At 38.3% G+C, this 23,391-nt stretch overlaps 1 protein-coding gene and 1 long non-coding RNA gene across 3 annotated transcripts in view; one reads left to right on the top strand and one right to left on the bottom strand.

Annotated features, from left to right (window-relative positions):
* The window catches only part of LOC306667408 (cadherin-related family member 3-like), a 637,878-nt gene that overhangs the window by 288,431 nt on the left and 326,056 nt on the right, over nt 1–23,391 (bottom strand). The gene's annotated exons all lie outside the window — the stretch shown is intronic.
* LOC306667433 lies at nt 13,270–16,729 on the top strand. Its single transcript, XR_013765547.1, has 3 exons — nt 13,270–13,446; nt 14,039–14,095; nt 16,466–16,729. It is a non-coding gene; the product is annotated as an uncharacterized lncRNA (long non-coding RNA).

The following is a 23,391-nucleotide window of genomic DNA, read 5'->3' as shown; positions in this document are numbered from 1 at the left end:
CGAAAGCAAAAATCAATCTCCCATGACATTGCATAAGGTAAGTTTTGGTCAAAAGCCTTGGTTTTTCAAATGTTAGGCCCCTCTGGGGCCTGGTTTTAGCTTTTCCCTGCCACTCTGCCAAATTTTACAATTCCAGCTAAGTCTCAAACACAACTACATCTCAGTGTTGCCACCGTGGCAGAAAGAGATTCCATTTTGTTATCTTTGTAGCTGAGTAGATAAAGTACGAGTAAGGATAGAAGACGTCCCAGGGCGAGAACAGAAGGCAGCTACAGGAGGGCAGCCCTGCTTTATACATAAGGACTCCCCAGGGAGAGAGGAAGGCTGGGGTCAGGGATAAAGAACATTGTATAACCATGAAGATTAGAGTGAAGAGACCAAGGACTGGCCACCAGCTTTGGGTATGTGACTCAATTCAAGTCTTCAGAAATACCACGAATACATAATGAAGAACTTCTGAGTATGGTGATAAGGGGCCATGATACTTTTGCCAAACAGGCACAGTATGAAGACAGAAAATTTTTTCCATATTTTTATTGGTGCATTATAGTTGTACATAATGGTGGGATTTATTGTTATAAACTCATACGTGCATGTAATATAACAATATAATTTATTAAATATCGTTCCACAGTAAGTCCCCTTTCCCTTCCATCCTCCATCCCTCTGGTCCCTTTCCTCTGCTCTACTGATCTCCCTCCAATTTTCATGAAATTCTTTCACCTTTTTTTATTCTTCCCTCTCTAGCTTCCACATATGAGAGAAAACATATGACCCCTGACCTTCTGACTGTTTTATTTCACTTAAGGGTCTCAAGTTCTATCCATTTTCCTACAAATGACATAATTTCATTTTTTTATGATTGAATAAAACTCTATTGTGTGTATATATCATGTTTTCTTTATCCATTCATCCATTGATGAATACCTAGACTGGTTCCATAGTTTGGCTATTGTGAATTGTGCTGCTATAAACATGGGTATGTATGTATCACTATGGTATGATAACTTTAATTCTTTATGGTTAAATACCAGGAGTAGTATATTTGGGTTATATGGTGGTTTCATATCTAGTCTTTTGAGGAACCTCTATACTGATTTCCATAGTGGCTGTACAAATTTACAATCCCACCAACAGTGCAAAAGTGTTCTTTTTTTTCCCACATCCTCTTAAGCATTTATTATTGTTTGTATTCTTGATGAAAGGGCAGAAAAACGTTGAGGGTAAATACAGGAATATACTGTCCTGTGGTAACCACCCTCCCTGATATGCCTTAGTGATCCTCGCCTGTTGCTATTTGACTATCTCGTGCAGTCTCCTCTTACATTGAATCAGAGCTGGTCTGTGCCCCAGCTGATGAAGACGACAATTTGTAATATCTATGCATAGGTCATAAAACTCATTGTGGCTTTGCCTTGTTCTCTTGGCTCACTCTAGGGAAACTAGCTGCCATGCTGGGAGGACACTCAAGCTGTATTGTAGAGAAGATTATTTGGGGAGGAATGTAGGTATTATACTAAGAGCCAGCACCAACTTGCCAGTCATGTGACAAGGCCACCTTTGAAGCAATACTCCATTGCCAATTAAGCTTTCAAATGATTTTAGCCAATATCTGAATAAAACTCATTTAAAAGGGTGGGGGAAATAAAGAAAAAAACCCCTCAGCCAACACAACCCAGCTAAGTCCACAGAAACTTAAGAAAATGAAAGTGTATTGTTTTAAGCTACCAAATTTTGAGACAATTTCTTATACAGAAATGGATAATTAATACACTGCCCTATCAGAGCTAAGTTAGGTGGTGAGTAAAAACTCCAATCAATAAAGAGTTAGTGAACTAAGAAAAGATGAAGAGGGTTCAAGTTTTGAGGATGTGAGGGGAAATTTTGAGATTTAAACATGGGGAATCCAGGTTTCAGATACATGGATCAGGGTATTGGGGAATGGAATGCCAAGAGTTGGCTTTTTTTCTGAACTCAGAAGAGTGTAATATATATCTTTTAGGTTCTTTCAAGGAAGCTAAGCTGAGGTCAAAAGAATAAAAAGGAGCTGTCATGTTGGCCCTCACCTGTAATCCCATCTACTCAGAGTCTGAGACAGGAGAACTGCAATTTAAAGGCCAGCCTCAGCAATTTAGTGAGACCCTGTCTCAAACTACAATAAAAAGAGCTGGAGATGAAGCTCAATGGCAGAGTACTCCGAGGTTTAATTCCCAGTACACTTCCCCGCCAGCCTCCCCACACACACAAAAGAAAAAGAGAAGCCGGATTCACTCCAGAGAATTACTGTGTTGCTCCCTCATCCAGAAGTGGCTGGGAGGTTCCACTTCCCCCCAGGGCAACCTGTGGCCATTAATTGATTTATACAGAGATACAGAAAGCTCCACTAGCTGTAATATTTGACAATTCTGAGGTACCGTTCTTGCTCTGTAGCTCTTCATCAGATCAGACTAAGGCTGATTTCCATTAAAATCACACCTTGCTTGGTTCTTTTTCTCTGTGGTATCCTACTGCCTTCACTCCCTTATAGAATTCACCTAAAATCATTCCCTCAATAAAGACAGGTACAAGAATCCCCACTGCAGGCTCTGCTACTTGAAACCCACCCTATGACACCAGGTTTAAAGACAATACCTACATCTAGAACATCTTTTATGCTGAACTTCTCAGAAACCATGACGCCTCAGGTAGGGTTCAAAGGTGAGAACTCCCTTTGGTACTGATTGATGCCATGGATGTTAACTATGTAGATCATCTTAACACTAAGAGGAAAGCTTAGGGAAAGTTAAGAGGATTTGGGGGCAAATCATGGGTCCATAACAATTATAAAGAAAAAAGGGGGTTGTATAGGTGATTTCCTCCTCGTTTTTCAAGCCTAGTGTCTGGAGAATTACCCAGTCCACTTTCAGATAAAACACTGATCTATTTGCATCATTAGTCTGATCCCGTGGGATAATTTTATGGTTCATTTATATCACAGTCCTATTTACATTATATTAGGTATTTTAAGTAATCTGAAGATGATTTAAAGTACACAGAAGGACATGCATAAGTTATATGCAAATATTATGCCATTTTATATAAAAACCTTGAGCATCCACAGATTTGGGTATCCACTCGGAGGAGGGGGGTACCTAGAAGTAATCCCCCATGGATACCAAGGGACAACTATATACTTTTTCTTCTCTTTCCTCCAGGAAACAACATATACTTAAAAGACAACTGACAGGGTAAGAGAGCATTGAGTCAAATGACTTAATAAATTAGATATTAAAACCTATGTTTGATGTTTCTGTTGTAGAAGAAAATAGGAACAAGGTTATATGATGTTAAATATCATAGGATCATCAAAGAGTTCTCAGGAAGATTAATTGTGAAGATTATAATTCATCTAAGAAATTTGCACATCTGGGGAATGTCTATTCTTACAGGAGAATAGACATTGACATAAAACAAATTTGAAATTACAACTTCCAAATCCTCTACCTGAGCCAATAGTAAAGGGAAAAGGATCAATATGAAAATGTTTTTGACTCTTCTTGAAAGGAATTTCAGAGATATTCCTGTATTGATTTTAACACTGATAACTTTCCCTTTGACTGATAGGCCATCATCAGTTCATAACCTTTCTGCTGATGACGTTTTCAACTAGCCAGGAATTCCTACCAACCTCAACCTCAAGTAGATATATGGAGCTAATTGCCCTCAAACCCCAAGACTGAACCACTCAACCACTCCTCCCACCACCCTCTGCTAGCAATGGGCTGTCACTCAGAGAAATTGGACCCAGGGATGAAGAAGATTGTTCTGACATCTGGTTAATTACACACACAACCATCATCAAAACAAAGCCTATGTAACTGTAAATTTTTCATTTGGAAAGAACCCTGGAGTCAGTAACTGCCACCACCTCTCTGGGACCAAGCTCCTTACCTCACTTTGACTCAGTTTCCTCAACTGCAAAGTAGATTTATTTGGATCAGCAAGTCTCCATCAAGAAGCACTGCTTCCAGATTGTGGAACCAACCTAGATGTCCTTCGATTGATGAATGGATAAAGAAACTGTGGTATATATATGCAATAGAATATTACTCAGCCATAAAGAATGATAAAATTATGGCATTTGCAGGCAAAGGGATGAAATTGGAGAATATCATGCTAAGTGAGATAAGCCAATCTCAAAAAACCAAAGGACAAATGATCTTGCTGATAAGCGGATGATGACACATAATGGGGGGTGGGAGGGGTTAGTGTTAGGGTTAGGGTTAGGGTTAGGGAGGGGGGCAAGAATGGAGGAAGGAAGGACTATATAGAGGAAAAAGAGGGGTGGGAGGGGTCGGGGGGAAGGGAAAAATAATAGAATGAATCAAACAACATTACCCTATGTAAATTTATGATTACACAAATGGTATGCCTTTACTCCATGTACAAACAGAGAAACAACACGTATCCCATTTGTTTACAATAAAAAAAAAAGAAGCACTGATTCAGAGAGATGATCCTTACAAAAAAAGATCATTAAATTATGTAAACGAGGAACCACTGTAATCTATGGTTCCCACTGGACGATGTCCAGTATATTGTGCATAATCAAGACTTTCTATAATAAGTAAACATACCTGATATGGTTTAAACAAAAAAACAGTGCCATAGAAACTTTTATGGTGAAATATGTAATAAAATTTCATGCAATCTGTCTTTGGTAGACCCTGAACTGAAGGAGCCTTTCCAGCTTCCTGGGTCAGGGATTATAGTTGCCCTGCTCAAACACCAGTCTACCTGTTACCACTTGAAGCTATTTTTTAAATGAGATTAATATTTAAACTAACAGAATTCAAGTAAAGCAAATCAACTTCCATTATGTGATTGGGCCTCATCCAATCCATCGAAGGTCTTAAGAGCGAAGTCTGAGATTTCCCAAGGAAGAAGGGGCTCAACCTCAAGACTGTAATATAGGAACATCACCTATGGATTTTGGATTCAAAGTTGCAACATCAGCTCTTACCTGAATTTCTAGTCCACTGACCTGCCCTATCGATTTTAGACTTGCTAGCTCTACAGTCATAGAAGCCAATTCATTAAAATCAATCTCTCTCATTCCCTGTCTCTTTTTCTTTATATATATCATACCTGATATAAATGTGTAAATATATGATACATGATACACATATTGATTTATACATACATTTATATATATTTGATGTATACACCTGCAAATGTATATTTATTTTACTAGTTTTCTGGAAAAAACCTAATACACTGGTTTTTTTTTTTTTTTTTTTTTTTTTTAGATTAAACCAAATTGCCATACAGGGTAGTATAATCTTCCATTTCCTGATTTTTGTTATTTCATGGAGCCCAAATCCTCTTTAGAATTTTTCATAAAAGAAACAATTCTTTTTGGAGAAAATGTAAAATATTGTACTGGGGAAAGAGTTCCATATTAATAAACAAGATACTTAGTCTGCAGTCTACCATTTGCTCAGTCAGGGTAATGATTGTGGCATCAAGAGAAGTACAATCAAGATGTCCTGGTCGTCTGAGGCGATGGCTTGCTGAACCGATTTGAAGGGTTCTTTCAAGTTCTTCACACTATGGCTTTTTGACTTACTGGCTAGTGGGTGTGGGTGTGTAAAGTTAATACAAATTTTCTCTTGACAACAAACTTCTGAACAACTTCACCATGGTCAGAGGATGCCACTGTTAACCCAAGATCCTGACACATTTTCTGATTCAAATTGGCACTCAGTGAATGCCTTTCCATGCCAACAAACAATTTATAGAAGCTACTTAATGATGATCTTGGTTTTATATACTGGGTAGTTACTTTGGAATTCCCAAGAGAACTCTTAATCTGGCATAGATAGCCCATCTAAAAAGTCCCTTGAAAGAAGTGATCACCACAAAGAATAGAGTCCTTTATAATGCCTGTTATGGGCAAATTTTATCCTCTCAAAGATTCACTTTTCTCATCCACAAATGAGAGTATCTCATACTGATATGGAGTTTCTACCCTTTTGGGGGTTGCTATGAATGTTGGCTAGAATCACAAATATAAGTTCTTAGCACAATGCTTGGAATAATGGACATGCTCAATATTTACTAGTTCTTATGAACAAAACAACATTTCTTGGACATCATTACAGATTTTATGGATATCATAACTGAATATAGTTGTGTTTGAGGGTAAATTGTTTAGCCTAAATGTAAAATAAAATAGTGTAATAACAAGTATCCATGTAAGAATCTCAGTCCAGAAACTCAAGTAAGCATAAAATACAGGTTTATCTTTCTTTCATTCCACTTGATTTCTTTCTGACTTACATTTTACTAGGATAGTAGAGATTCATGCTCAGTCATTTTGGGTTCTCCATTTCCCAAGGTTTGTCTTAAGTTCCAGGAGTCCCCAGTGAAGCTAAGACCCTGGGCTGGATGGTGGAGGTAATGGCATCTTGTCCTCCAGTTCTCATTCTCCATGTGTGTCCACTGAGACATACTGAGCATGGCTCCCACAAATCAGAGCTGAGATTCATCCTCAAGAACCCATTAAGCTCATCCTTCTATCCTTCTTCTCTGACACAAGTGGGACATGAGCATTTTCCTACAACTTTAGTGCCTCTCTGGAGCATGAAAATCTCATCAAAACATAGCAGCCTGTCCACCCAAACATAACAATATTTTTTCCCGGGTTTTGCTGCCTGCTAAGGAGCTCTGCTTGTTTAAATTAAGTTTCCTTTATTCCTGGATCACTGGTGTGGGCAAGGAGGGACAGGGCAGGTTTCTCAGAATCACAGAGTGTAACCTCCTTTCTGAGTTTAGGTGTTTGTACTCAAAGAAGTCAGAAGACTCCAAAGAGTTTCTCTGAATACTATTGAAGGTTTGCTTGTATAGGAGAAGGGGACATGCCTATAGAAAGCAAGTATAGACTGAAAATCTCAAACATTTTTTCCTCCCATAAGTATTGTTGTGGATAGTCTATTATAATTCAACATTTATGAAAAAAATTTCAGAGAAATATTTTAGTTAGAAACATGATCTGAGGTTAGTTTTTAAGAGCCCAAATTTATAATTGGCAGAGGGGATCAACACCCTAGGGAATGGTGCTGGATCTCACACTCTTACTTGGTACTCAGGGTTGTTGCTGCCATGCTCCTCTGCATTGTTAGAGGCTGGTTTGTAATAAACAGAAAACCAGCCTGAGGCAGCTGACACTAAAAGATTGAGGTGTCTCATGGAAGGTAAGAGCAGCAACAGCGAGAGTCAGCAACTGGAATATAGTCAACAGCTCTCAATCTCATCTCTGACTCTTTCTTTCCTTTCTCAGACCATCTGTTCCCATTTTTTTTTTTTTTTTTTTCTCCCTGGTAACAGCAAACCTAGCCCAAAGCTCCTGAATTTTACATGACTGGTAGGCTCATCCAACTGGAAAAAAACTGCTTTCCATATCAGATCAAAGTCCAAATTTCTTAAGAAGGAACTCTATTGACGCAAATTGGATCTGGTGTCCATTCCTGGACTAATAAATTGTGGCCAAAGTCTAAACTACATTTGAACTAACGAATCAGTTCCCACATTAACCACACGGATAAAACCAAAAGAAAGGATAGCTACTAGAAGGAGAAGGAAATTAGTAAATTCTGGACACATAATATAATGGAATCCATCCAAAAACCTGCCCTCAAACCCATTCGAGGACTTTCCTGCAACCTTGAGTACAAGGACTAGAGATAAATATAGAATAGAAAATTATCTTCATAGAAAGTTTTAAGGGACACATTGGCGCATGCCTGTAATTCCAGTGACACGGGAGGCTGAGGCAGGAGGATTGCGAATTCAAAGCCAGCCTCAGCGACTTAGTGAGGACCTCAGCAACTCAGTGAGACCCTGTCTATAAATAAAATATAAAAAAAGACTGGGGACATGACTCAGTGATTAAGTGCCCCTGGGTTCAATCCTTGGTACAAAAGGAAAGAAGGAAGGAAGGAAGGAAGGAAGGAAGGAAGGAAGGAAGGAAGGAAGGAAGGAAGGAAGGAAGGAAGGAAGGAAGGAAGGAAGGAAGGAAGGAAGGAAGGAAGGAAGGAAGGAAGGAAGGAAGGAAGGAAGGAAGGAAGGAAGGAAGGAAGGAAGTTTTAAGAGCCCTGAATTATATTTTCCTAGTGTATTTTTAAAAAGCTAACATTCTTTCAGATTACAAAGAAGAGAGAAATAGTACGGACACAGATCCCACTAACTAGAATGAGGGACTGAGCTTAGAGGTACAGGTCAGAGAAATTGTTGGCCAGAGTAACTTTGAACATAAATAATAGCAGAGAGGGATAGAAAATAGCTTTAAGGGGCCCTGCCCCACTACAACAATAGTTGCTTTATTGTGGCTTCATGAAAAGACTTTGAGACTTTGCTAACTATGCTCTCTGGGGACAGAAGGACAGAAAGTGTGTGAGAATGGATCACTGGCTGCCCAGGGATAATTTTACTAGTCTGAAGAAGGGAACTCAAAACAGAAAACCATGAGGGAAGACAAGACTAGGTCCCTACCCTCCTCCCACCCAGTCAGCCCCCCAAATAAATGAACCATTCTCAATGAAATGGAGATGAATTGAGATTTAACACTTCAGGCGTACACAAAAGATTAATAATGGATATACAAGAAACTGATAATGCCAGTTACCTGTGGGGAAACCGGATGTCCAGGGTACGATGGTGAGAGATTTTTCACTGTATACCTGTTTAGATTTTTTTATACATTTTGACATATATAATACCTAAAAAATAAAATAAAATTAATTAAAGCAACTAAAAATGATGAAATCATTAATATATAGCTAGAAAGAAGAGTAAATAGGAAACAAGTTATTGACCAGATCTTCTGTATGTAAATTTTATATAGAAAGGGAATCATTACAAAAAACTTCATCATCTGAATGTAAGCATAGTGCAATTTAAAACACTAGTTTGAATTTATATTCCCAGAAACACTGTCAATGAGCATATTAACAGTAGGATTTGCCTTTCTCTTTGTAATGAGGATTCTGTAGAAAGAAAACAATCACCGCTAGTGCTGTCTCAGTGACAACCTCCCAGCTCTCTGGCCTGCAAAGCCTCCCACTTTGTCAACACTAACACACATTGAAATGAGCTAGTCGGTGCGTGGTAGTCAGGACTGGTCCCTCCACCTCCATCTGAATACTGAGAACCACGTTTGCACACCCATGTCTTAGGAAGGCCATTCTTCCAGATGCAGAAACATACACTATAGAAGCAAACATTTATTGACAGCTTTTTGTGTGCTACACACTATATACCAGAGTATACAGATGAATAAAATATAAGTCCTTCCCCTAGAAGGTCACATTCTGTCAGGATGTGTAATAAGCAAACATATTTTGTCATGGCAATTCTAAACCCTATTTATATGAGCTATTTTCTTGTTTCACATACTTATTTAAAATTAAAAACCTGGAAAATAACCCAAAAATCAGCAATTTCCTTGCCAGAAAAAAGTAGGTTTGTTCCACAGCACCACTAATTTCAAAATGAAAGCAACTTTCATAAGCATTGTTCATACATTTGGGGATTTTTTTTATGATGCAAACAAGACCCAGGCTTGTTTCTATTTCAGGAGGACGAAGCTTGCTCTTCTTAACTTTTTCCTAACATTTCATCTGGGGGATTAGTCCTAATTTTATTTGCTTTGTGTATTTGGCTTTTTCAGATGATCTTTCATCTCATGTGAGCTTACTATGGCCTTTCACTTTCCTTGAACCAATCAAACATTAATAAATTCTTTGACTTATTAAGTTCCTTCAATGGGGGAATGGTGACTAACTTCAAATACACAAAACACTCTTCTATGGAAAGAAACTTATCACAAAACACCCAGAAAGCTATGATCAATAGGTGTCACTATAAAGAGGTAGTTTCCAGCCCAGCATAAGAACAAATTTCCTAAGCATTTGGTCTGCCTAGGATGAATGTGGACTGCCTTGGAAAGTGTCAAGTTCCTCTTTGCCCTCTGAGTTCTCACTTAGAAGGGACTGGCTGCCATTTATCGGGATCGTGAACTAGGAAGGTCAAGACACAGAGGGTGGCCAGAGCAGAACAAGCTACGTCATTTGTGGGTCCTTTGTCCAACAATAATTTAGAATGTCAATCTGATGACAGCAGAGCATTAAACTAAGTGTGAGACTCTCTGAGTACAGGGTGTTACACAATCGCACAGCAAACATCTCCAGAAACTGGCCCCGAGTCAAAGCCTAGGTTGTGAACCCAGGGAGGTCCCTTCTAAAACTATGTGAATGTGAAATTTGTACTCCAGATCACAGAATTTAGAATAAGAGAGAGAGTGAAGGATCCAGGAGTTTTAAATCTGAAGTCAAGAGACTATATGGGTTCCTTATCTTGAGCCTTTCCTGTCATATGGAAAATGTTTTGTACCTGAGCATTTTCTCAGGGAAACTTCTTATGAAAGAAGTTTAACCCCTTCCCCCCAAAAAAGTCAAGAACCTCTAAGTTTAACCCCTTCCCCCCAAAAAAGTCAAGAACCTCTAATCCAACTCCCTCATTTTGCCCAGAAAGAAACTGAAGTCATAGAGGGGATAAAATGACTCTAACTAAGCTGGAGAGCTAGTGCCTTTATATTGTTTTGAATTTTTCTTTTTTTTTTTTTTTTTTTTTTTTTTTGTGGTGCTGGGGATCGAACCCAGGGCCTTGAGCTTGCAAGGCAAGCATTCTACCAAATGAGCTATCTCCCCAGCCCTTGTTTTGAATTTTTAATCTTTTAATCTTAAAGGGTTTTTTTTTTTTTTTAATTACTGTAACTTAGTTGGCGAATTCAATTGCCTCACGAGTAAATTTCTAATAGTCTTGACCTTAGTCATTTTACCATTCTTTTTTCATGTTCCTCAGTAATCTGGTTCATATTTTATGTGAATATACATCATTTTGTAACTTTGCAACTTTAACTGTATGGTGTTATCTTCCAAAATACTTATACTGACTTCTCAAAGTATATATACATATATATTGACGATTCGTTTTAGAAACATTGGTGTGGTAGTCTGCTTCAGTTGTGGGATTAATAGAGTAAAACTTGGGTCAGGAATTTTGAACCAGAAGAGACTGCATCATTTTCACCTCCCCTTACTGTTCAGGCATGACCACAAAAATAAGTAACTGTCAACAAAAACACCAACACACATATATTCAAGTAGCAACAGATTCGTGAAATCAGTGTTAGTCTTACACATGCTTTATCAAGCTTCTTGGAGTTTTTGTTTTTGTTTTTGTGTTTGTTTTGACTCTTAAAGTTCAACATGATAAAACTTGGATAGTTACTCTCCCCACTCAACTTCCTCTTTGATTTCTCTTCACAAACATTTTCCTGTCTTGCCCAGAAAGTTATTGCCAGTTCACTCTGGTCTCCTTAGGATCCCTCAGTCCATTCGGGTGTTCAGTCCTATACTATATTTTGTGATTTAGTCTTTTGCCAATTTTCTTATTTTATCTTTTACAAATAACCCCTAACATGTATCCAAATATGTAAGTTCTTCACATGGTATGATGCTTTAGCAAGTTCTGATGTAACTTTTGCCTGAGTCTCATCCAGGATGTTTTCTCAGGTAAGATGTTGTCTGAGTTATAATCAAAATCCTGTTTAAATTCTGTTCATCAATTTCATAATGTAAACTGTTTTCAGACAGTTAGCAAACATGCTTTGTTGTCCTTCTATATGTTGCATGTCTTTATCAAGTGAAAAATCAAGTTTTTCTTATTCTTCCTCTCTGGAAGATATAGTTGATTTGATGTCCCATCAGGTTCAAGTTCACTGGAGATAGACAATGACTCTTAATCCACTTTCATCCAAGGATCTGAGTCCAAGTCAGGAAAACTTGTTTGAAGACTGTTTCGGTGCTTTTCTTTGGATTCAGTGGCCCGAGTTCTTAGAGAATGGGCCAGACTCTCTCTGTGAGTCAAAGGCTTAGTCTTATATGAACTCAGAAAAAAAAAAAAATTATGTAAGTTTTTCACTCAAAAGTTAAGTTCTGTTGCAGTGTGTGGAATTACTATTGATTATTATAGCATGCATCTTGGCTCAACCCTAGGTGAATTTCACAACTTGTCCCAGAAATTCTTCACCCACTGCTTGCTAAACCAGAGGCCAATGCATCAACTGGCAGGTATTGCTGTACATAGATGTATTTCTAACCCAGGAAGTGGAAGCTTCTGGAGTGGAGGCTCTCAATCAGTGGAGGGACAAGATTATAACTGGAAAAATCATATGTAGAGCTTTGTAAAAAAAAATAAAATAAAATAAAAGGTCTATTTTTCACCCTTTAGAACCATCCCACTCCCAGGATATCAGGATAGAGATAGAAGCAGTTGGAAAATCAGACATATCTATTTGGGAGAATTCTCTAGGTCAATGTGATAACCATTGTTCTGAAATCACACAGGAAGAAGCAGGGTACTATAAGCCAAAAGGAGCCTACCTCCAACCTTGGAAGGAAAAGGGAATCAGGCTTAAAATTAACCCTTTCTTTAATCTGGATCATATGGAAAACAAGAAGTGGAAATGGTCTATTCAGTCTACCAACCAAAGGATCAGAAAAAATTACAACACTAGAAGATTACAACAAAATATTGGGAAAAATTAAACACATGACAAAGACAATTGGTGACATGAAAAAAATGGTATCGATAAAAGAGAAAGTAAAGAGCTTGTTCTAGGAAGTCAGAATCAGCTATGGGAACTTACCTAAGACGCTGAGAATTCTAAAATGCCATTAAGGCGCAGGATCAGAGAGGGATCTTGGGGGGAATATCGCCTAGAACATTTTTGAGGAAGTGAACAAAGATTTGAGAAGCAGAAAGAACTGAGTAGCAAGTTCGAGGAACTTTATAAGAAAAGAAACTTTGAAAAAAGAGAAATAAAAAGAACAGTATAACCCAACATGAGAAGACAAGGACTTGGAAGTTTGGGCTGGGGTTGCTAAGGAAAGATCAGCATTTTATTCCCTCAGTCCATAAATCTCAAGGCTGAATGTTTTCTCAGTGAGTCCAAAAAAGCAGCTTTCCCTCCAGTGTAGTCAGGCAGGGTGACAGTGTGTGATGGTGGGGGCTGTCCCTGCCTGCACCAGCATTCCAGGCCAGGGTGAGTGGGGATGGATTTGACCGGCTCTGTTTGTCAAGATGGAAGAGAGGAGCTTTTAGTAACTTTCATCACAGTCCTAAGTGCATGGACAGTGATTGTGGGGATTTATTTCTGTTTACTCACTGAAGCCCAAGGCAGTATGTTTACACCTAGGAGACATTTTACCTAAAAACAAACACTGGAATGATACTCAGCACAGCAAAACAAGCACACGATGAGTAGCGCGCTCAGAACAGAGATGCCTGTCTCTCATCTCACATCATGTCTCCACCTGCAATCATTACTGGGTGGAATTTAAGGTACTGTCTCATTCTCTTTCTCTCCATACCAGGGAAGTAATAGATTCTTTCAGAAGGCATACGTGAAGAGAGGCTAATAAAGAACTGTTTGCAAAAGTGTGAGCAGGATTAAGGGAAACCAGTAAGGGAAGGTAATTCATCCCATAGTTGGCGACACCTGGGTCAAAGGTGACAACAGAGGCAGGAGTTCAAGACCTCCAGGAAGAGCTGTGACTGAGGGCAGTACCCTTCAGGAGAGGTAACCTTTTATCCAGAAGGTGTGTCTTCTTGTGTATAGGGCCTTCACTACAAACCTGTGCCACTCAAAGAATATTCTGGAGTTCAGGTCAAACAATTTTTCTTTCTTCCTGTCCACTAATTATTGAAAATCATTATACATTTTAGATCACATATTTGATTTTCTTGTAATCACTTTTTATTTTACCTAGTATTCCTGATTGCCCTAATTTTTATCTTATTAGAAGAAATACCTCTCTTCCATTGTTATAAATGGATTTCAGTTTCTTACTCAAGCTATTACTTGGAATTCATTCCATTTTTTTTCTTAAAGAATACTGACCTTCTCGTTTAATTTGAATTTATTGCCTTCCAGGTCTGCTGAACAAATGACATTCTTGATCTCTTTTGTAAAAAAATGATTATAAAAATTGTAAGTAATTTTATTACTGGGTTAGTTTATCTTTTCTTAAATCTCATTGTGTGTGTGTGTGTATGTGTGTGTGTGTGCGTGTGTGTGTTCACCCTTGGTGAAATGATATCACTGAATAACATGCGAAAACTCATAATAGTGACAATAAGTGCTAAATTTTTCTACTTAATTCTAGGATATCTTATCCTGTTGATAAGCAATGGGCCCTTATATTTCTTACTGGCTGATAAAAGGTGGAATACCAATCTTCAGTTACAGATTGGCTCGCCTTTAGTTGTAATCTATTCTGAAAACCATGTCTTCCATCACCTTGAAGTAAGATACACCCTTGACTATAGTGCGTGTTATTCCAACCACTGATGTGCTGTTGGTTTTCACCATTTGGACCCATGCGGAAACCACTGCTTGCGAGATGACAGAGAAGTACTGGTAGTGCCAGATGAGCCAGTAGCAAAGATGAAAAGTGAGAACTGCCTGTACCTCATCTTCCCCACTTATCTGCAATCTGAACCAGACTGCAGCCAAAACGCTGAATCCCACAAAGAGAGCTAGGGGAGATATAAAACGGCATTGGCAAGGAGTCCTTGACTTGAAGGACTTCATCCCATAAAAAGCACACGCCACAAATGTATTTTAAAAAGACAAAGGCCATGTGCATAATGTTAGTACAATGATGTCAAGAGCAAATGACCTAGATGGTCCTGCTCCATTTCATTTTCATAAACTGGGCCAAAAACAATAAACAAAAAACAGCCATCAACAGACATCACCTGAACAAGATATCAGAAGACAGAACTTTACCAAGCACAGAAAGGACATTGAGATGTGAGACGTCAAGGGCTTTTCAAAGCAGAATGAGGAGAGGCAGATAGAGGCTTGACCCAGACTTTGCCAAAAGCATTAAGACTAGCAGGTGACACATATTTACTAGGTCCTACCCTCAACCTAATGTTGTACTGGGAGCTTTGTGACACATAAGAAGTAAAAGGGACTCTTCTGTCACTGCCAGGCAGCTTTCCCTTTCAAGATGCTTACACTCAGTCAGCAGAGGGCTGCTTGAGAAAATTGTGAAAAAAGGATATTAATGCTCCTTTGGGTTTCTGATAAGTGACTTTCACTGGGCCTTCAGCACAGTCCCAAATCCAGCATTCCTCTGGCCGCCTTCCTTTCCTGTGTTCTGCAACTATTCCAAATCTTCCTTCTCCTCCATCTTTGCCCTTGCACTCTGAGCAGGTAACGTTGATTCACACATCATCAGTAAAGCAGAGGTCATTGAGTCAGGAATGTCATCCATTTTCTGAATCACCACTCCAAAAGTGCCTGCCTGTACCTGCTCTCTGCTCTCCCTGGTGTGTACAGCAGAGGGGTCGCTCTTCCTTCTAAGGTTCACTGTTCTGGAGCTCACACTCTGCTCTTTGCTATAATATTTTGATTATTTCTTGTCTAGCCAGACTCTTTAGCTTACTAATTTTTTTAGAATCCTTCTAACATACTTAGTTTTCTCCCATTTAAAATAAAAAATGAAAGCAAGAAAGGAAAGGAAGAACATTTTAAACTTACTTCCCTTTCTAGGGACTCCGCTTTACTGCCAGACTCATAAAAGGGATTGGTTGCATTTTCTGGCAGCATTTTGTCACCTCCCACCAATTTCTCAACATATTCCCATCGGGGTTCTGCCCCTCCCAAACTATGAAACTGTTTTCATGAAGATCACTAAGAATCTCCGTGGGGCCAAATCCAACAGACCTTTTGGTCCCTATTTTAACTCAGTAGCACAGTGATGGTCAATGCCTTCCTTCTGGCTTCTCTCTTGGCTTCCATGGGACTATGTTCTTTTGGTTCGTAGTCCTCTCAGCTAGTTCTTAGTCCTCTTAGCACATCCTCTTCTATCCATCCTGTGAGTTCCTAAGGTGACTGCAGGTCCTCTAGACTAACTCTTGAGGCAATGTAGACACACCTGCAGTTTTTGCATAGGCCATCTATCTGAGCCTCTTCTTTGAGCTCTCAGAACCAAGACAGAGATATGACATCCATACTTATGTATACATATCACACTAAGATATCCTAAATTGAATACTCAATCTATCCCTCTATTAGTTCATCTATATGTTTTTAACTTCAGTAAATGGCCCTAAAATTCATTCAACTAAGCAAACCAGCAGCTTGGGAGTCATTGCCAACTGCTACTCTCTCATATCCCATATCCAAACCATCACAAAGAGTTCTCCATGTTACCTTTTGAGTATCTCTTGAAGCAATTAATTTCCTTTGTCTCCTCACTTACCCTGACTCTCACCTAGACCACTGCATCAGCTTTTTAAATTTTTATTTATTTATTTATCCATTCATTATTTATTTATTTATTTTCAGACAGAATCTTGTCATGTTGCCCCAGTTGGCCTCTGACTGGAGATCCTCCAACCTCAGCCTCCTGAGTGGCTGGAATGACAGGTGTGCACCACTGCACCCTGCTGCTTCCATCTCTCAAAAGTTCACCTCAAAACCTACATCCAGTTTTCTACTTCAGGGATAAACTTTTTTTTTAATCCAATCTAAATATGATCATGTCATTTTCCATTTTAAAAGCCTGTCAATGGGAGCTAGGGTGGTAGCTCAGGGGTACAGCGCTCACCTAGTGCTCATGGGACCCTAGGTTAGACCCTCAGCACCACATAAAAATAAAATTGTATTGTGTCCACCTACAACTGAAAAATATACATTTTTTTAAAAGTTTAAAAAATAAAAGTTTGTCAATGGATTCCAATTGCTATTAAGATCAGGAACCAGAATTCACATCATGTATAGTATGTGGCCCCCTTTTCCCAGGCTTGTTTTCTCCATTCCTTCCCTCATGGGAATGACTGTCAGCCCTCCATCATTTAAGCTTTCTTCCAGTTCTTAGGATGTACCATGTTCTGTCCAGCCTCAGGGCATTTGCCTGAATTATCCTTTTTCCCTCAATACTCTTTTCTTCCCACAGTTTCACCTAGTAAATCCCTATTCTCCCTGCATTTCAGCTCAGTCATCACTTTCTCAAAGAAGCATTCCTGGAACTACCAGTCTGAGTCTCGTCCACCTCTAGAGAGTATTGTGGCCTCCTGTGTCTTTCTTTCACACCACTGACCATGGCTTGTAATTCAATATGTAACCAATCTCCATCTCCTGCTCCAGACCTGAAATCACGTGAGAGCAGGAAAAGTGTCAGTTTTCTCACTGTTACAGCCCCCCTGCCCAGCACAGCACTGGCACAAAGTAGATGCTGAATAAATAACATGTCAGTAATGGCTTTATTGTGCAAAGCAGCCAATAAAAGGTAAAGGAAGATATTAATTCTATGCTGCAGGCAATAAATATAAAAGGATGTAGAGAAGGAAAAAATCAATATGAATAAAATTTCTAGTGACATATTTATGAACCTTTTAGGAATTGAACAAAAAAAGTAGTTGGGAACTCTATTCCACGTCCTCTGTAGCACAGTCAGATTTATTTTGAAAATATAAAACTCCCAATAATAGATTCTGTAAGAAAACTAGAGGGGGAAAGTGAAACAAAAGAAGAATGACAGTTTATATTAAAATGTTATATTTTAGTCTAAATTGTCATTAGATTTCTTTGTAAAATAGATCCATCTCCTCTCCTTCCCCAAATACCTAGGGAAAATGTACTTTAAAAAGATGAATCACAAAATAAAAATCATGTCTCATCAGATTGGAAGCAAAATGTAGATAACTACATGAGAACAAGAGAAACTGTCCCAGAAATAAACAAACAATTTCAGAGATGCTTTAAGCCAGGTGCTGGGGAACAATTTCTATGAAGAGCCACATAGTAAATATCTAGGCAGAGTAGGGACCAGGGTGAGGCTAGAGAATGGGTTAATGAGTAAAATTTAGGACAGGGCTCATGTTCAAGGTCATTTGAGTGCAAAGTCAGCTTTAAAAAGGAGCACCTCCTACATACTGCACCTCAAGTGCCTCTATTTCCTCCTCTAGTCCTACCCTGGACTTTAGGCTTTCAAGCTGCTGGGGGAAAACAGCCATGGATATGCAAATGAATGAGCACGACTGTGTTTCCATCAAATCCGACAGCAGGGTGGATTGGGTCCAAAGACCATAGTTTGCTGACCATACTCCCAACTTCAAGGAGTAGGATTGGGCAAGAATAAAAAACTGCAGAGCAGGGAGCTGGACCAGAGGAGACCTTTGACCTTCGGCATGGATTCCCCACTCCAGATTCAGCAGTGGTCAGCAGTGGTGTTTCCCAAGTCCTGAAGAATCACGTTCAAAAATTTCTTTTTTTCCCTTAGCAAGTTTGGCTGACTATCAAATTCTAGTTTAAAAATAATGTGCTCTTCCAGTGTCCTGTGCTGCCAATGCAAAGCCCATTGACATTCTGCTTCTTATTCTTTTTTAAATAGCCTGGGATTATATGGGATTTTCTCGGGGTTGGGGGGAGGATTGGGGGAGGGAATCAACAACAAATTTTTAAAAATAGTAAATGTGAAAAATAAAAAGAAAATGTCAGAATGTGACCCAAAAATAGGAATGGATTAAGATTCTCTAGACAGAAAAAGACAAGAAAAATTGAAATAAAGTTTTGGAAAAAAAAGAGATCTGAGATAATGCTGATAAAAAAGAAAGCAAAACTGCAACATTAATTTAACATGCATTCAATTCAAGATGAAAAACAATTAAATGGAAAAAGGAAAACATTTTATACTGAAAAAAAGAAACTAGAAAAAAAATAGTCAAAAACTTTAGGCTAATATAATTTTTTTTTTTTAAATTGAACTCAGGGCACTTAACCACTTGAGCCACATCCCCAGCCCTTTCTTAGATTTTATTTAGAGACAGGTTCTGAGTTGGTTAGTACCTCCCTAAGTTGCTGAGGCTGGCTTTGAATTGTGACATTCCTGCCTCAGCCTCCAGGGTCACTGGAGTTACAGGCTTGTACCACTGCACCCAGCTCCAATAAGAATACAATTGAAAATATTAATACAAAAAGAATTGACAATTGCATTAACATAAAAGAGAAATTTTAACATAAGCGTATCAGAAGGTGATAGACCGAGTGAATATATCTTAAAAATGTAAAGAATGCTAAAGAACGTAAAGAATTTGAAAAATACAATTAACAGATTTATCTTTGTTAATTTTTATGATTTATATTCCTCCTCTTGTTTTAAAAAGAGCATGTACATTGTTTTCCAATACCAATGGGATTGTTATGAAAACTGAACATAAGTCAAAGAAAAATCTCAAATTCTAAGAAATTCTTGAAAGCAGAAAACACCTAGTCTTCTCTGATCTCAGTTATGTAAAATTAGAAATTAGCAAGAGAATAAAAAAAAATTGCCATGTTTCTAAACAACTCTCAAACTGTTCAGAAATTAAAACTAAAATTAGAAGCTATTTTAAAAGAAACTAAAAATGAGAAGTAATTGCCTAAATAAAAGTAATATAGTCAAAGTAGTGTTCAGGGCCCAGTGTATCAGCTTAAATAATATATCTAAAAACAAGAAAGATTAACAGAAAATTAACTCAAGAAAGAAAAACAAAATAACTCTTAAAAAGTAAAATAATAATAACAAAGCATTAAGAGTAAAATTTAATAGAATAGATGACATGTTCAGCAATGTTAAAAGTTCTTTCCTTGAAAATAATAATGAAATAAAGAGAATTTCAGCAAGCCTGATTATGATAATGAGAAATAACAATTTAAAAATATCGGGAAGGGACACATTCTAGAGATGGAAGAGATTTATTTGAACTTTTGAAGATCCTTAAAGACCAATATATCTATAAAGTGAATGAACTTTTAAAGAGAGAGAGAAACATAACTTGAACAGATTAAAAACCACAGAAATTTGAAAAATTTCAAAAAATCTGCTGCAATTATAATTGGTACAACCACTCTGGAAAGCAGTATGAAGATTTCTCAGAAAACTTGGAATGGACCCACCATTTGACCCAGCTATCCCACTCCTCGTTTTAAACCCAAAGAACTTAAAAACAGCATACTACAGAGATGCAACCACAGCAATGTTCATAGCTGCTCAATTCATAATAGCCAGATTGTGGAACCAACCTACATGCCCTTCAAAAGATAAATGGATAAAGAAACTGTGGTGTATATACACAATGGAATATTATTCAGCCTCAAAGAAGAATAAAATTATGGCATTTGCAGGTAAATGGATGGAGTTGGAAAATATCATGCTAAGTGAAATAAGCCAATCCCACAAAAACCAAAGGCCAAATGTTTTCTCTGATAAGTGGTTGATGATACATAACAGGGGGTGGTGAGGTAGAAGGGAAGAATGGAGAAACTTTGGATTGTGTACAGGGAAATGAGGGGAGGGAAGGGGGCAGGGGAAAGGAAAAATGGTAGAATGAGACAAACATTACCCTATGTATATGTATGATTACACGAATGGTGTGACTACCTCATGTACAATCAGAAATGAAAAGTTTTTGCTACTATTGCTTTGTAGTAGAGTTGAAGATCTGGTATTGCAATACCCCCTGTTTCACTCTTCCTGCTAAGGATTGCTTTAGCTATTCTGGGTTTCTTATTCTTCCAGATGAATTTCATAATTGCTTGCTCTATTTCTGTAAGGTACACAATTGGGATTTTAATTGGAATTGCATTGAATTTGTATAGCACTTTAGGTAGTATGGCCATTTTGACAATATTAATTCTTCCTATCCAAGAACAGGGAAGATCTTTCCATCTTCTAAGGTGTTCTTTAATTTCTTTCTTTAGTGTTGTATAGTTCTCATTGTAGAGGTCTTTCACCTCTTTTGTGAGATTGATTCCCAAGTATTTTATTTTTTTCGAGGCTATTGTGAATGGGGTAGTTTTCCTAATTTCTCTTTCTGAAGATTCATCACTTATGTATAAAAATGCGTTGGATTTATGGGCATTGATCTTGTAACCTGCTACTTTACTGAATTCACTTATGAGTTCTAAGAGTTTTCTGGTGGAATTTCCTGGTTCCTCTAAATATATAATCATGTCATCAGCGAACAGGGATAGTTTGAGTTCCTCTTTTCCAATTCGTATGCCTTTAATTTCTTTGGTTTGTCTAATTGCTCTGGCCAGAGTCTCAAGAACGATGTTGAATAGAAGTGGTGAAAGAGGGCATCCCTGCCTTGTTCCAGTTTTTAGGGGGAATGCTTTCAGTTTTTCACCATTTAGAATGATATTAGCCATGGGCTTAGCATAAATGGCCTTTACAATGTTAAGGAATGTTCCCACTATCCCTATTTTTTCTAGTGTTTTGAGCATGAAGGGGTGCTGTATTTTATCAAATGCTTTTTCTGCATCTATTGAAATAATCATGTGATTCTTGACTTGGTACCAAAATAGAAAGGTAGATCAATGGTACAGAATAGAGGACACGGACACAAACCCAAATAAATACAATTTTCTCATACTAGACAAAGGGGCCAAAAATATGCAATGGAGAAAAGATAGCCTCTTCAACAAATGGTGCTGGGAGAATTGGAAATCCATATGCAACAGAATGAAACTAAACCCATATCTCTCACCATGCACGAAACTAAACTCAAAATGGATTAAGGACCTCGGAATCAGACCAGAGACCCTGCAGATTATAGAAGAAAAAGTAGGTCCAAATCTTCACCTTGTTGGTCTAGGACCAGACTTCCTTAACAGGACTCCCATAGCACAAGAAATAAAAGCTAGAATCAACCACTGGGATAGATTCAAACTAAAAAACTTTCTCTCAGCAAAGGAAACTATCAGCAATGCGAAGAAAGAGCCTACAGAGTGGGAGAATATCTTTGCCAATCATACTTCAGATAGAGCACTAATCTCCAGAATCTATAAAGAACTCAAAAAACTCTACTCCAAGAATTCAAATAGTCCAGTCAACAAATGGGCTAAGGAAATGAATAGACACTTCACAGAAGAAGATCTACAAGCAATCAACAAACATATGGAAAAATGTTCAACATCTCTAGTAATAAGAGAAATGCAAATCAAAACCACCCTAAGATTCCATCTCACCCCAATTAGAATGGCGATTATCAAGAATACGAGCAACAACAGGTGTTGGCGAGGATGTGGGGAAAAAGGTACACTCATACACTGCTGGTGGGGCTGCAAATTAGTGCAGCCACTATGGAAAGCAGTGTGGAGATTCCTTAGAAAACTTGGAATGGAACCACCATTTGACCCAGCTATCCCACTCCTTGGCCTATACCCAAAGGACTTAAAATCTGCATACTACAGAAATACAGCCACATCAATGTTCATAGCTGCTCAATTCACAATAGCCAGACTGTGGAACCAACCTAGATGCCCTTCAATTGATGAGTGGATAAAGAAACTGTGGTATATATATACAATGGAATATTACTCAGCCATAAAGAATGATAAAATTATGACATTTGCAGGCAAATGGATGAAATTGGAGAATATCATGCTAAGTGAGATAGGCCGATCTCAAAAAGCCAAAGGACGAATGATATCGCTGATAAGTGGAGGATGACACATAATGGGGGGGAGGGAAGGGTTAGAGTTAGGGTTAGGGAGGGGGGCAAGTATGGAGGAAGGAACTACTGTATAGAGGGTAAAGAGGGGTGGGAGGGGTGGGGGGAAGGGAAAAAATAACAGAATGAATCAAACAACATTGCTCTATGTAAATTTATGATTACACAAATGGTATGCCTTTACGCCATGTACAAACAGAGAAACAACATGTATCCCATTTGTTTACAATAAAAAAATATATATATAAAAAAAAAAAGAAATGAAAAGTTGTTCTCCATTTGTGTACAATGAAGCAAAATGCGTTCTACTGTCATGTATAACTAAACAGAACAAACAATTTTTTAAAAATCTACTGCTAAAAAAATGCTCTAGAGGAAGTGAACCGTAACAACAGTTTTAAACTTCCACAATTCCTTTCCAAGAAATCGTGAAGTTCTTCTACTAAAGTAGAAGTGATCTTCCTTTCCCTTGTTTCAGCTGCCTTAAACAACAGAACATCAGTACTGACCTGTTTTTTATTTAGCATCTACTTTGTGCCAAGTGCTGTGGCACAAAGGTGCTGGGGCTTCGATGACGATGCAGAAATGGACACTATTCCTGCTCTCATGGAGTGTATGGACTAGGGAGAAAGATGGAGAGTGGTCAAACGCTGAATGACAAGCCATGGTCGGTGGCGTGAAAGAAGGCCACAAGAGGCTGTCACAGTACCTAAACACTGTTCGGCTCTGGGCTGATAGTTCTGAGACTGCTTGCCTGTTTAAATTAAAATCTAAAGG

This window comes from Sciurus vulgaris (genome assembly GCF_902686455.1).
Source record: "Sciurus vulgaris genome assembly, chromosome: 8".
Classification (NCBI taxonomy): domain Eukaryota; kingdom Metazoa; phylum Chordata; class Mammalia; order Rodentia; family Sciuridae; genus Sciurus; species Sciurus vulgaris.
This window is presented reverse-complemented; position numbering and strand designations above follow the sequence as displayed.